This window comes from Cetorhinus maximus, chromosome 1, assembly GCF_964194155.1.
Source record: "Cetorhinus maximus chromosome 1, sCetMax3.hap1.1, whole genome shotgun sequence".
Taxonomy (NCBI): domain Eukaryota; kingdom Metazoa; phylum Chordata; class Chondrichthyes; order Lamniformes; family Cetorhinidae; genus Cetorhinus; species Cetorhinus maximus.
Genome location: NC_135879.1, coordinates 193,969,176 through 193,984,661, shown reverse-complemented (window position 1 = coordinate 193,984,661; position 15,486 = coordinate 193,969,176).

Sequence of the window (15,486 nt, the reverse complement as noted above, 5' to 3'; positions counted from 1 at the left end):
AAATGTATTTTTTCACGCCCGCTTCCGCACATAGTGCAAATCTGGGACGATTCAGCCCTATGTCATTGTTTAGTACCATCGTGTATCACAATGCTTTTGCTGGTTGTTTATTTTGCAGCTCACTCAGCTTTTTGGATTGAGCTTCAATTGAGAAATTAAGAATATTTAAATTATATGCACTGTCCCATAAGAAACATCAATGTCAGGATTTCTTGAAAGAATGGCTCTGAGAGCTTCAGGCCAAAAATGGACAGCTTTTGAGCTTTGATGATAAACATTTTCATTCATCAGTGGTAAGATCAACATTAAATGCCCATCTCTATTTGCCCTTCAGGTACTGGTGGTGAGACACCTTATTGAACCGCAGAAATCAGTGTCGTATAGGTACACCTACAGTGCTAATAGGTAGGAGGGTTTTTTTATTCTTTCTTGTGATGTCGTGGCAAAGCCAGCATTTATTGCCATCCCTAATTTTCCTTGAACTGATGGCTTGCCATTTCAGAGAACAGTTAAGTCGCAACTACAATGGATCCAGAGTCAGGTGTAGGCCAGATCAGGTAAGGATGGCAGATTTCCTTCCCTAAAGAACATTAGTGATCCAGATGGATTGCAACAATAAATAGTTGTCATGGTCACCACTACTGAGAATACCTTTATAGTCCAGATTTATTCATTGAATTTAAATTCCACCACTGCTGTGGGAGGAATTTAACCCATGCCCCCAGAGGATTAGCCTGCGCCTTTGGATTACCAGTCCAGTCACATTCCCACTATCCCATTGTCTCCCTCATGATTCCACCATTTTGGATGATAAAGGAACACTTGATACATTCCTAAGTCAGCATGCAGTATGACTTGGAATTGAACATGCAGATGGTGGTATTCCCTTGCACCAACTGCCCTTGTCTTTCTCGGAGGTAGAGGTTGCAGGTTTTTGGAGGTATTTTGGAGGTATTGAAGAAGCTTTGGCAGTTGTTGCAGTGCATCTTTTAAATGGTGCACACAGTAATCACGAGGCACCAGTGGTGAAGGGAGTACATTGTAAGATGTGGTGCCAATCAAGCATGCTGCTTTGTCCTGAATGATGTCCTGGATCATATTTTGCCTTTTTGGTTCACACAAGAACATAGGAGCAGGAGTAGGCCATTTAATCCCTTAATCTGTTCCACTAATGAGTTATATACTGTACCTCAACTTCATTTACACACCTTTGATCCATATCCTTAATATACTAACACAATAAAAAATGATTGATTTCAGCCTTGGGAATTTTAACTGAGCCATGATCCATGGAAATTTTTTGGGGAAAGAATTCAACCCTTGCACTATCACTTGTACAGTTACAAAAAACTACTTCCTGATTTTACTCCTGAATTTCTAAATCTAATTTTAATACTGAAACTTCTTAGCCTGGATCAGAGCAGAGACAACTTCTCGAATCTAGTTCATGGGAATAGAATCTAAAAGCAGAATACTGCAGATGCTGGAAATCTGAAATAGAAATCGAAAATGCTGGAAGTGCTCAATGGGTCTGGCAATATTTTGAGAGGGAAACAGAGTTAACGTTTCAGGCCAATGACCTTTCAAAGGTCATCAGCCTGAAGCACATTGCTACAGGACCCCTTGGATGTCCCAACACAATGAGTCTGTGGAAATTGCCCAGGAAGTTTGAACTTCCGATGGGCCATTTCCCTGCTTCCCAGGGCCCTCCAAAAAAGTCTATAACTCTGATTAAGAGCCGGAGACTTTGGGTAGTTCTGATTTACTTACCTAATAGTTACCCAGGAAATGTTCAACACAAGAATCCTAGCCTAATTCCTAGGAAACTATAAACTGATCTCTCAGTCACTCACATTGACCCCCCCAAACTCCCCTCTGATCCATCAACTAACTCCCCGATCCCCCGAGAACCACCGACTGCCCCCAACACGACCTGACTAGTTCCCACCACCCGACTCCCCCCACCGCCCCCCCACAATCTCCCAACTCCCCCTAACCCGACCTTACGACCCAACTCAGCTGCCACCCTTCCCCCTTGCCTTTTTCTTCGTTCATGGGACGTGGTGTTGCTGGCTCAACCAACATTTATTGCCCATCCCCAATTGCCCTTGTTCAGAGGGCATTTAAGATTAAGATCAGCACACTGCTGTGGGTCTGGAGTCACATGTAGGCCAGACCAGGTAAGGACGGCAGATTCCCTTCCCTAAAGGACATTAGTGAACCAGATGGGTTTTTAGGGCAATCAACAATGGTTTCACAATTGTCATTTGACTTTTTAATTCCAGATTTTTTTTAAAATTGGATTCAAATTCAAAATTTGAACCCAGGTCCCCAGAGCATTATCCCTGGGTTTCTGGATCACCGGTCAAGTGACAATACCAGTACTCCATCGCCTCCCCCTAACCTTACCCATCCTACCCCCTTACCCACTTACCTCGCCTACCCTACCCCCTTATCCCCTCACCTCAACCACCCTACCCCCTTATACACTTACCCTCTCTCCTCAGCTTTTCAAACAAGATTTTGGACATTCAAACTTTTTACTTACCAGCAGCTAGTGTCATAAAAAGGGGGTGTGGTGATTGAAGGTATAACCTTTCCTACTGCCTATTAGAGGTCACGTGATTGTTCTGATGAATGAGCCCCAAGCGCGGGTAATCCTGGGTAAGTGGGTTGGGGGAGCTTTCTAGTCATGGATCTGGTTCAAGCATGTAGCTTCTAACTGAGCTCTGTAATAAAATTATCCGTTTCAAGTGAAAAACCTGTCCAGTACATCAAGTTCATTACATTTGGCGACAAGGGTAAAATAGCTCCGATGCTGCGCCTCACCTTGCGAATGTAATTACATCAATTCTTAACAAAGAAAGGAAAGTATACTCACCAGTTATGCCACTCTTCAGCAGAATCGACCCTTATGATGCGCCCATGGAAGACCGGCGTCAGTACGTAGACCGCCTATGTTTTCATTTCATGGCGAATGAAATAACTGCAGAGGAGAAGCAGGAAACAATTATTTTGAGTGTATGTGGTAGCAAGACATATAGCCTCATCTGTAGCCTGACAGCCCCAAATACGCCCAATTCTAAACCTTTTAACAAATTGGTAGACCTCGTGAAGACACATTCTCAGCAGAAGCCATCGGTAATAATGCAAAGGTTTAAGTTTAGCTCCTGAGTAAGGACCCTGGGAGAATCCATCGCCATTTATATAGCAAAGTCAAAGCAGTTGACTGAGCGCTGCAACTTCGGAGACACATTCAAAGACATGTTGCTGGAATGATTGGTTTGTGGCGTTCACGACAACGCCATTCAATGCCATTTACTTGCCGAAGTTAACATCAATTTGAAGTGCGCCATGGAAATAGTGCCAGCCATGGAGAGTGCTGCGAGAGACTCATAGGCTTTACAGAATGTGCAACACGGTGACGCTGTTCAGTTGGGGTGGGAACCTACCACCAGGCATGGGGCGAAAACCAAAGAGACAGCAGCAAAGCAGGAAACAGTCTCTACTGCTCAAAAAATGTAAAGGCCTAGTGGAAGCATTTCAGCAGTTACTCCAATGTTAATCTGTTACAGATGTGGGGGTAACCATGTACCGAACACCTACAGATTCAAGAAGGCAGAATTCCATTCCTACCATAAAAAAAGGTACGTAATAAAGCAATGCAGGGTGAAATCGAGACAGCCCATAAGACAGCTGACTCAAAATGATTGAAGTGAATAATATAACAGAACCTGAATCTGCCGATACCGATATCTATTCCCTGTACAATGTCTAATCAGTAAAAATTGATCCAATAACTGTCACCATTCAAATGAATGGGAAGCCACTAGTAATGGAGGTAGATATGGAAGCCTCGATCACAGTGGTGGAAGAGCACACATTTAAATACCTAAACGAAGGTACCCACCACTGAATCTAGAGCAAACCATTTATACAATTGAAGACATACACTGGAGAATCCATACAGATAAAGGGCATCACCTCAGTACCTGTGCCCTATAGGCAACAGACAGCCCAGCTGCCTGTGACCATTGTAACAGGTGAAGGACTTAGTTTTCTGGACCTCAACTGCTTACAAAAAATTAAGCTCGACTTGTCTGAAATATTTCAAGTGAGAACAGGAAGAGTTCCTGAGTTGACAAGGGAGTATGACAGTGTATTTTGGAATAAGTTAGGAGAATCGAAGGATCTTCACAAGATGCAAGGATCCCTCAGGCCGGGATTAGTTCCACTGGAAAATCATCAAGAGAAACAAATCGAAATTGGTGCCCCTCTGAACAAGCTGAAGAAACAATTGGCAGAGAAGACTCAACAATTTTCAATATTCCAGGAGGAAGTCAAAAGATACAAGAAGGAGACAGAAGAACTGAAGAATCAGCTAAATGAAATAAAAGAGGCACTAGAAGGATAAGTCGTGGAACTTTCTAAGATGAAAGTGGGTAATGAAGCCATGGGTAGTTCAACCACTGAACTGAATCAAGTTAAGATTTCACCAGAGAGAAATTTGGCCAACTGTGAAGTCAAAATGAAGGACGAGACAAAACTCTGTGGTAAACAGAAGAAGAAAGTATAGAAATCAAATCCAAAAGGCCAATAGGCTGGGTCTCGGTTCTGCAGCCGAGAAGGGTTATTCACACCTAGAAAAGGAAGGTTTATCCTGAATATAATATTCAGAATGAAAAAATTCCATCAGTATTTGCATGGTCGATATTTCACCATTGCATCGGAGCATAAACCATTAATGGGTTTATTCAGTGAGGATAAGGCAATTCCACCAATAGCATCAGCAAGAATTCAATGTTGGGCTTTGATACTATTTGCGTATGAATATACCTTTATGCACAGTCCTGGCTTGAATATTGCAAAAGCAGATGCACTCAGTTGTCTTCCGTTACCAGGTAGCACTGTACATGCTCCAGTGCCACAAGAAGTTGTGCTTGTGCTGAATTTCTTGGATTCTTTGCCTGTGTGTGTGAAGCAAATTAAAAATTGGGTGAACAGAGATCCAATTTTGTCAAAAGTCAGAGACCTTGTTTTGCAAGGGTGGTCAAATTCACCTGTACCTGAAGAGCTGAGACCATTCCATGCCTGAGAAACAGAGTTAAGTTGTCATGGTGGAATTTTGTTGTGGGAATCAAGAGTCGCGTTCCATCACAAGGAAGAGAACAACTCTTGACCAAGCTTCATAGTGTGTATCCAGGCATATCAAAGATGAAAGTGCTTGCGCAAAGCTATGTCTGATGGCCAGGCATTGACAGTGACATTGAAAGCATGGTCAAGAACTGTCTCCATTGTCAACTGCAACAGAAGTTGCCCATTTCAGCCCTACTACATCTGTGGGAGTGGCCTGGTCGAACCTGGGTTAGACTACATATTGATTATGTAGGACCATTTTTAGGTACCATGTTTTTATTGATTATCAATGCACATTCTAAGTGGATGGATATGTGTGAAGTTAGATCACTAACATCATGTGCAGCTATTGAAAAGCTGTGCCAATGTTTTAGTACACATGGCCTGCTGGAAGTGATTGTTTCGGATAATGGTACTGCCTTCACTAGTACAGAATTCCAGACATTCATGCATACATGGAATTAAATATATTAAAACAGCATCATATCATCCCTCATCAAATGGGTTAGCTGAAAGAGCTGTGCAAACTTCAAATCAAGAATGAAGAGGTTATCCAAAGGCACTCTAGAAACTCAATTTTCCTGTTTTCTTCTCAACTATCGTGCAACTGCTCATACAACTAAGGGTCCAACACCGTCTTTATTACTGGTGAAAAGCTGCCTACGTACAAGGTTAAGTGTGGTGTTTCCAAACTTAGAGGGGAAGGTAGAAAAGAATCAGAGTAAGCAAAAATTGAATCGCAAAATGCATAGCAAAGCTCAAAGATTTACTCATAGAGTCATAGAGGTCTACAGCACAGAAAAAGGCCCTTTGGCCCATCAAGTTTGCGCTGGTCAAACAAGTACCTAACTCTTCTCTTCCCATTTTCCAGCACTAGGCCCATAGCCTTGTATGCCATGGCATCGCAAGTGCACATCCAAATACCTCTTAAATGTTATAAGGGTTTCTGCCTCTACCACCCTTTCAGGCAGTGAGTTCCAGATTCCCACCAACCTCTGGGTGAAAAAAATCTTCCTCACATCTCTGCCCCCTACCTTAACTCTATGCCTCCTGGTTATTGATCCCGCCACCAAGGGGAAAAGTTCCTTCCTGTCTACCCTATCTATGCCCTACACCTCAATCATGTCCCCCCTCAATCTCCTCTGCTCCGAGGAAAATAACCCCAGTCTATCCAATCTCTCCTCATAACTAAAACTCTCCAGCCCAGGCAACATCCTGGTAAATCTCCTCTGCATTTTCTCTAGTGCAATCACATCTTTCCTATAATGCAGATTCCAGAACTGCATGCAATACTCTAGCCTAACCAGCATTTTATACAGTTCCAGCATAACCTCCCTGATCTTATATTCTATGCCTTGGCTAATAAAGGCAAGTATCCCATATGCCTTCTTAACCACCTTATCTACCTGTCCCACTATCTTAAGGGACCGGTGGACATGCACACCAAGGTCCTTCTGATCCTCGGTACTTCCCAGGGTCCTGCCATTCATCGTGTATTCCTGCCCAAGTGCATCACCTCACACTTATCCAGATTAAATTTCATTTGCCACTGATCAGCCCATCTGACCAGCCCATCTATATCCTCCTGCAATCTAAGGCTATCCTCCTCACTATTTACCACCCCACCAATTTTCGTGTCATCCGCGAACTTACTGATCAACCCTCCAACATTCAAGTCTAAATCATTTATATATACGACAAACAGCAAGGGACCCAACACCGATCCCTGTGGAACCCCACTGGACACAGACATCCAGTCACAAAAACACCCCTCGAACATCACCCTCTGCTTCCTCCCAATCAGCCAATTTACTGTAGGAGATACAGTTTTCAAGGGAATTTAGGAAAAGGTCCTAGTTGAGTTCCTGGTATAATTGTCTCAGAAACTGGGCCCTTGTCATTCCAAGTGGAAGGGGAAGACCGGATTTTTCGAAAACATGTGGATCACCTAAGGAGTAGAGAGACATTCCAACAACCAGTTATTCCGCCTGTAATTGATGTCAAACCTTTAATCCCTGAGGTGACAAGTCGACCTAGAATAGACATACCTGATGTCTCTGTAGAATTGCCTAATCCTGAACTGCCACTTTGTATGGGTGTACCCGATGTGGCAGTTCCTGATCATGTCAATCCAGTGAGAGAATCTCAAGTGGTAAAGCTATGCCGCTCTAACTAAATTAGAAAACCACCTCAGAGGCTTAATCTTTAATCACCTGACCTGTGTATAAAAGTATATGTTATATGTTAAAATGGTTTTTGTAAATATGAAATGTAAAAAAACTAAAGGGGGAGGAAATGTAGGGATAGAAGGTATAACCTTTCCTACCACCTATTAGGGGGCATTTGATTGTTTTGACAAATGAGCCCTAAGCGCAGATAAACCGGGGAGGGGGGGGGATGGGGTGGGGGGGTAGGTGGTGCATGGAGCTTTCTAGTCGTGGACCTGATTCAAGCATGTAGCTTCTAAAAGAGCTCTGTAATAAAGCTATATGTTTCAAGTAAGAAACCTGTCCGGTACATCAAATTGATTACAGGATTCTGTGCGGATTTTCTCAGTTGTTCCCTCCAAGATTTCCAAACTGACTCAGTACGGGAAAGACCCTCAACTGGAAGATTCCCCAAAATAATTGAAGTGTGGTAAGTGGGTCATTTTTTGTCTGATCAGAGTCAGAAATATGGGTTCCAATCCTGATCAGAAGACTTGGGCCACTGACTCTGTTTCTCTCTCCACAGATGCTGTCAGACCTGTTGAAAATTTATAGCATTTCCAGGTTTACCTAATCTGTGCCTGTAATTTAACTCTTTAAGCTTTGATTTCATTCTGGTGAATTTGTGCTGTTTCCCTGGCCAATATGCCCTTGTTGATTTGCAGTGCCCGGTGCTGAATGCTTAACTTCCACCTTATGTATTCCAAATCCCTCAAGATAAAAGCCAATATTCCATTAGCCCTTTGATTGCTTTTTGAATTTGTGCACTAGCTTTTAGTGATTAGTGTTCTTGGCCACCTGAATCCCTTTTTCTTCTTTACAGTGTCTAGTCCCTCGCCATTCAGAGAATACTCTAACTTGTCTTTCTTGAATCCAAAGTGAATTACCTCACACTTCCCCAGGTTGTACCATATCTGCCATAGCTGATCTGACTCACTGTATCTGTCTTTTGTCCTTTTGTAAATCTGTGCTCCCATCCACACACCCACATATTACTGTGCATCTAATTTAGAATCATCTGCATTTGGTTATACAACTTTCTATTCCTTTGTCTATATCATTGATACATATGGTGAAAAGCTGAGGCCCCAGTACAGATCCTAGGGAACACAACTTATCACATTCACCATTCTATGTGCATTCCCTTCACTTCAACTCTCTGACTCCTGCATTCCAACCGATTACAAACACAGCACAGGATTACCTCCAATTCCACATGCTCTCATTATTGCTAATAATCTCTCATGTGGAGTCTTATCAAATGCCTTCTGTCAATCCATATTTACCACACCGTAGGAAGAATTTCAAGGCTTTAGGGAAGGTGCAGAAGAGATTTAGTGGAATGGTATCAGTGATGAAGGACTTCAGAGAAAGATAAGAGGGAATTTGATAAAATGTTCAAAATCATGAGTTGTTTTGATAGCGTTAATGAGCACAAACTGTTTCCAGTGGTAGAAGGGTCATTAACCAGGGACACAGATTTAAAGTGATTAGCAAAAGAACCAGAGATGACATGAAGGGACTTTTTTTTTACAGTCTTTTATCAGTGGCGACTTATCATGGGTGTACTGCTTGCTATTTGCAAGTTAACCTTGAAGATGGAACTGGATAAGTACATGAATGAGAAAAATTTGCAAGGCTATGAAGAAAGAGTAGGGGTGTAGGACTAATTAGATAGCTCTTCCAAAGATCCAACACAGGCATGATGGACTGAAAAGCCCCGTTCTGTGTGGTATAATTCTATAATTCTATAATTCTATGATTTAATGCCAGAGAGAATGCCCCTTGACTCACAGTATTTCTTTCAGCACAACAGTAAAATGTTGGTACAATGGAATTAGATGCTTATAGAAATATACATACTAAAAATTGATTAATTTGGCATTCTATCATATAAAATTCACAGGCCAGAATATTCAGTATCACATTAATATAAACACTAATAACAAACATAACTATAATGACCCTCTGCAACATTTTCCAAGGATAACATATGTTCATGTTCTAATTGTTAACACTTTACTATTGAACATTCTAACTTCTTCAATCTATTGTGGAATGCTACAGATTAAAAAAAACATAAATGGAGAAAATCTGAAATGAAAAATCACCGGCGTTTTGAGGAGAAAGACTGGTTAATGCATCAGGTGGGGTCCATTTTCTGAGGAAGGGTCCTTATTGTAAGGGTGGCCGAGTTGCTACTGTTGATAGAATTGATATGCAGACACTTCTTGGGTGGAAACATTAAGTTTATTTACAATGTACCCAGCAAAAACTACACGTGTGCTTTCAACCCCAAATCTATCTCTACGCTGACTGCTGAGGTAGCCCGCACTACTGTCTTGTTGGTTATTACAGATCATGTGATCTTCCTCAACAAGCATTATTCTTAAAGGTACATTAGACACTAAATAAAATCACAATCACTACATTTCTCCTCTTTCAGCTTGGTTATACATTTTATATTTACAAGTACATATTTTTTAAGACAACATAATTTTACACTGAGTAAGGAATTTGCAAGTTCAGTCTGTCAGATGGTTTCCTGGTGAAACGTCACAGCTCCACAACTTCAGATGCTTTGTCAGGAACCTTCTTCTCTGGAGTTGTCTGAACATCAGGTGCTTCGGTGGCACCTGCAGTTCTGTATTCTCAACTCTTACAGGAACAACAGACATATCAGTCCTGGGTTGAGTGTCCTCAACAGGAAATGCAGACGCGGTCATGATCACTGGTGGAAGCAAACCTTGGTGATTTGTCTCTCTCTTCCTTAAATGGTCCACATGTTTACAGATGACCCGGCCTTCCACTTCCACGTGGTAAATTAGAGGTCCAGTCACCGCACTTATTTCACCCAGTAACCACTTTGCTCCTTCTCCGAAGTTCTTCACGTAGCTGTCTATGAAGCAGTCCTGAAGCAGCCCATGTCCAAATGCAGCAAGACCTGGACAATATCCAGGCTTGGGCTGACAAGTGGCAAGTAACATTCGTGCCACACAAGTGTCAGGCAATGACCATCTCCAACAAAAGAGAATCCAACCATCGCCCCTTGATGTTCAAAGGCATTACCATCACTGAATCCCCCACTATCAACATCCTGGGGGTTACCATCGACCAGAAACTGAACTGGACTAGCCATATAAATACTGTAGCTACAAGAGCAGGTCAGAGGCTAGGAATCGTGTAATGAGTAATTCGCCTCATGACTCCCCAAAGCCTGTTCACCATCTACAAGACACAAGTCAGGAATGTGATGGAGTACTCCCCACTTGCCTGGATGAGTGCAGCTCCTACAACACTGAAGAAGCTTGACACCATCCAGGACAAGCAGTCGGCTTGATTGGCACCACATCCACAAACATTCACTCCCTCCACCACCGACGCACAGTAGCAGCAGTGTGTTCCATCTACAAAATGCACTGCAGGAATTCAAAAAGGCTCCTTAGATAGCACCTTCCAAACCCATGACCACTACCACCTAGAAGGACAAGGGCAGCAGATAGATGGGAACACCATAGCCTGGAAATTCCCCTCCAACTCACTCACCATCCTGATTTGGAAATATATCGCCGTTCCATCACTGTTGCGGGTCACTTCCTAACAACACTATGGGTGTATCTACACCACATGGACTGCAATGGTTCAAGAAGGCAGCTCACCACCACCTTCTCAAGGGCAACTATGGATGGACAATAAATTCTGGCCCAGCCAGCGAAGTCCACATCTCATAAATGAATAATAAAAAAAATACCATCTCTCCCACGGTAAATTTCCCCTCATGACTATGCCAGCCGTGTCTAGTTTTCTGGTTTCCCTGACTCCTTCCCACCTTCCCCTCTAAATTCAGCATTATTCAGCTCAATCTCATCCTGAGATGGCATTTCAACAATAACTCCACAGGTGTGACACCTGTTGTTTTGTGAGGGGTAGTCCTGTAATGAAAAATAAAGCGTGCTAGCTTGGTTGCTAAGGAATCGCCAGTTAGTTTTTTCATGCCTGCCTTGAACGTTTGAACCGCCCTTTTGGCCAGTCCATTTGGTGAAGGGTGGTACGGTGCAGTTTTTACATGGGTGATACCACTGAGGCTGTTAAACCGTTGAAACTCAGCACTCGTAAATGCTGCGTCATTATTAGAAAGGACTGCTTCTGGTAGCCCATGAATGGCAAAGCTTTGATGTAGTTTCTCAATTGTAGCAGCCAATGTTGGTGACTTCACCTCATATATGTCCAACCATTTCGAATGAGCATCGACATTGTTCCCAGGAAAGGTCCAATGTAACCACAGCCAGGGTCTACTTGGCCACTTTCATGGGTGTAATGGAGCTGTCACTGGCAACTTTTGCAGCTGCTGGCATTGCACACAGTGCTTTACTAAACTCTCTGTTTCACCATCAATCCCAGGTCACCATAGATAGCTGTGTGCTATGGTCTTCATTCAGAAAATTCCAGGATGTGCAACGTGTAGTTCAATTAAAAGTGATAAACTTCCCTTTGAACTTGTGTTCCCCACAGTAAGATCCCACCCTGGCTGGTTATTTCATGTCTTCTGTTGAAGTGCGGTATCATTTAATCAGATATGGGCTCCTGTGACCAATGATGTAGCACTTGTTCTTGTATTTGAGATAGGACTGGGTTCCTACTTATCCAGTCTCTGATCTGTCGAGCACATACCGGTGACAAATCTAAGAAATTTAACAGTAAAACAAGTTCCTGTGGAACTGGGACATGCTCATCATTTTCTTGTAAAGACAAATGACTAAGTTTGCGATTTGATTGCCAGGCCTATGTAGGACAGTGTATTTGTATGCTGCCTGAATTAAAGCCCATCGTTGTATTCTTGCCAAAGTTATGGGTGGTTTCACCTTGTGCTCACTAAACAATCCTAGCAATGGTTTGTGGTCTGAAATGATTGTAAAATGGCGGTTGTGTACATAGTGGAGAAATTTCTTGACACCAAAGGTGATTGACAGGCTTTCTTTCTCTATCTGTGAGTATCTCTTTTCTGCTGTCCTGATACATTACCTATTGACCATTCTGTGTCATCGTCCATCCAATTTAAGAGCACTGCTCCCATTCCATAGGCAGATGCATCACATGTCAGCACCAATTGTTTTGTATGGTCATAATGCACTAATAGATTGGACAAGTGCAACAATTGTTTCACTTTTATGAAAGCTTCTTTCTGGGGCACCTCCCAACGCCAACGTTGGCTCTTTTTAAGTAGAGAATGCACAGGGGCCAGCAATGTAGACAAATTGGATAAGAACCACCCAGAATAACTGATCATTCATAAGAATGATTTGAGTCCTGAGGTGTTCTTTGGTGTAGGCGCCTGTTTTATGGCTGTCACTTTCTCCTCAACCAGGTGGAGACCCTATGAATCTACCCGGTGACCCAAATAGATTATCTCCCTCACTTGGAATGTGCACTTCTCTTTTTTTAAAGTCACTCAAGTTTGCAAGAAATGTTTTAAGTCTTCTTCTAAGTTTGCCAAGTGCTTGTTTTCAGTGAATCCTGTCACTAATACATCATCTAAATAGACTACAACCGGGGCAGTCCCTGCAGTAAGATTTCCATTATTCAATGAATGATGCATAAGCTGAGGAGACACTGAAAGACAATCGTGTATATTGGTACAACAATTTGTGGGCATTAATTGTGGCAAATTCCTGGGAGGAAATATCCAACTCTAGTTGTTGATAAGCATGATTCATGCCAAGCTTCATGTATGTTGTCCCTCCTGCCAGCTTAGCATACAGGTCTTTGATTTTTTTAATGGCGTGCCTGTCTAGCTTAGCTATTTTATTTGTAGTCTCCACAAATTTGCACGCTTTGGTCGCATTGGTAGGGACTATGGGTACTGCCCATTCTGAGAACTGAACAGGTTGTATAATGCCCAGTTTCTTTAGTCTGACCAGTTCAGTGTCAACTTTATCTTGCAGTGCATATGACACCGGTCTTCATGAAGCAAGGAGTTGCTTCTGGATCCACATGAATTTTTGTCTGCAGGCCCTGGATTTTCCCAAGATCATCCCTGAAGACGGTGGCGTACTTTCAGAGAAGCTCTGGTAGCCCAATTGCTCTCAACTGGAAAATTTCAGACCATTCTAACTTAATTTCCTTTAACCAATTTTGCCCCAGGAAGCTTGGCCCTTCACCTGCTACCACCATCAAGACTGGCTTTGCCAATTGGCTTCCATAATGGACAGTTATTCTGCTATGCCTTTTGATTGAATGCCTTCACTCGTATATGTTTTTAGTTTGGCAGCTATTTCTTCTAAGCTTAATTGATGTTCACCATTATTCAGATATCTGAAGGTATGTTCCCCAATTACTGCAGTGAAAACTCCCATGTCCACTTCCATTCCAACAGGTTTGCCATTTACTTTCACTGTGACAAATATTGGTTCTGTCTTTCCAACTTTCAGATTAAACAATGAGTAAATGTCTGAATTTGTTGTTTCAGGCTCTTCTACATTGTAGGTTTCATTGGGCTTCTTCTTTTGTTTACAAGCCTGCTTGAATCTCTCCTTGCATTGTCTCATTATATGTCCAGTTCTGCGACAATAGTAGCATTCGATTTTTTTAAACTGTCAATCGCTAAAGGACTGCTTGCTTCCACCTCTATTAAAATTATTCTTTGATTTTGCTGCTAAGTTATTTTTCTTTATTCTTTGACTAGCGGGGGCTGTTTCCCGCTTCTTGGCAGAGTCTTGCATTTCCATGCCCTTTTTGCCTGGGGGTTCCCGCTCAATGTGGAGGACAGTGCCATTTTGTATTGCATTTGAATCTCTTACTGTGCTTTCCATGGCCAATGTTGTCTCTAGCACCTTCTTGAAATCTAAATTCACTTTGGACAATAAGCTTTTCTGAATAGTGTTCTCATTCACACCACACACTAAACGATCTCTGAGCATTTCATTTAGAGATGTACCGAACTCACAATGTTCTGTTAGCTGCTTCAAATTTGCCACATAACATGCAATTGTTTCACCCATGGCTCTATATTGCGAATTAAACCTAAATCTCTGCATTGTGACTGAGAGCTTTGATTGAAAATGACCTTTCACTAGGTCCACCAATTCATCAAATTTTTTCGAACCTGGGGCACTGAGTGCCATCAAACTCCGAATCAAACCATAGGTTTTGCCCCTACTAGTACTGAAGAGGATTGCTTACCTTTTCTCTTCCCCCATAATCTCATTTGCTTGAAAAGAAAGAACGTGAGGCATTATAAGTAATGAGACCAATCATCTGTGGCTGGTTCAAAAGGATCACTTTCTCAAATTGTGGCATTTTGAGAAGGAGTAACTTCTTCAATTCTAATGGGGCTTGCTACTGACAATCACTGGGCGAGGTACTATGCCGATGTCTTTCTAACTTGATTTCTTCTGTTCAATCTTGTTTTATCCCCATCACCAGTTTGTTGTGAGGGTGGCTGAGTTGCTACTATTGTTAAAGTTGATCTGCAGACCATTCTTGGGTGGAAACATTTTTATTTACAATGTACTCAGCTGCAATTGCACATGTGCTTTCAACTCCAACTCTATCTCTACACTGCCTTCTGAGGTAGCCTGTTCTACTCTCCTTTTGGTTACTACAGATCATGTGATCTTCCTTAACAATCTTCCTTTCTTAAAGGTACATTACACACTAAATAAAACCATAATTACTACAATCCTGCTTGTAATGTTCACTCTTTTCTCTTTCATAGACAGGCAGATTTGCATTGCTTTTAATTTTGTTGGTTTTTATTTTTTCTAAATTTGCATTCAAATTTTGCACATCCTGAATTGCCAGTTGCCCCTTAAAATTCCCATATCTGTTTATCTAAACTTTAGACCAAAGTCGATTTTGTAGACTGGAGATTATTAACAAAAATCTATGGATCATGTTTCCTTACTTCACTTTTCAATCCACTATTTCAAGTGTGCTTCAATCTCTGTTAAAAGAAACAAAGGAAAATGGAACCCACTTTAACACATTTAAAAGCATACTTGTTCCTGACTGATCACTAGATCACCCTTCCAGTCATGGTCCACCAGATTCTCTGTTAATCATTACCTTGGACTGGCGCTGTTCAATTTTGCCCTGTTAGAGGGTTAACACACAGCTGTCGACATTCTTCATGTTCTACAGTTCT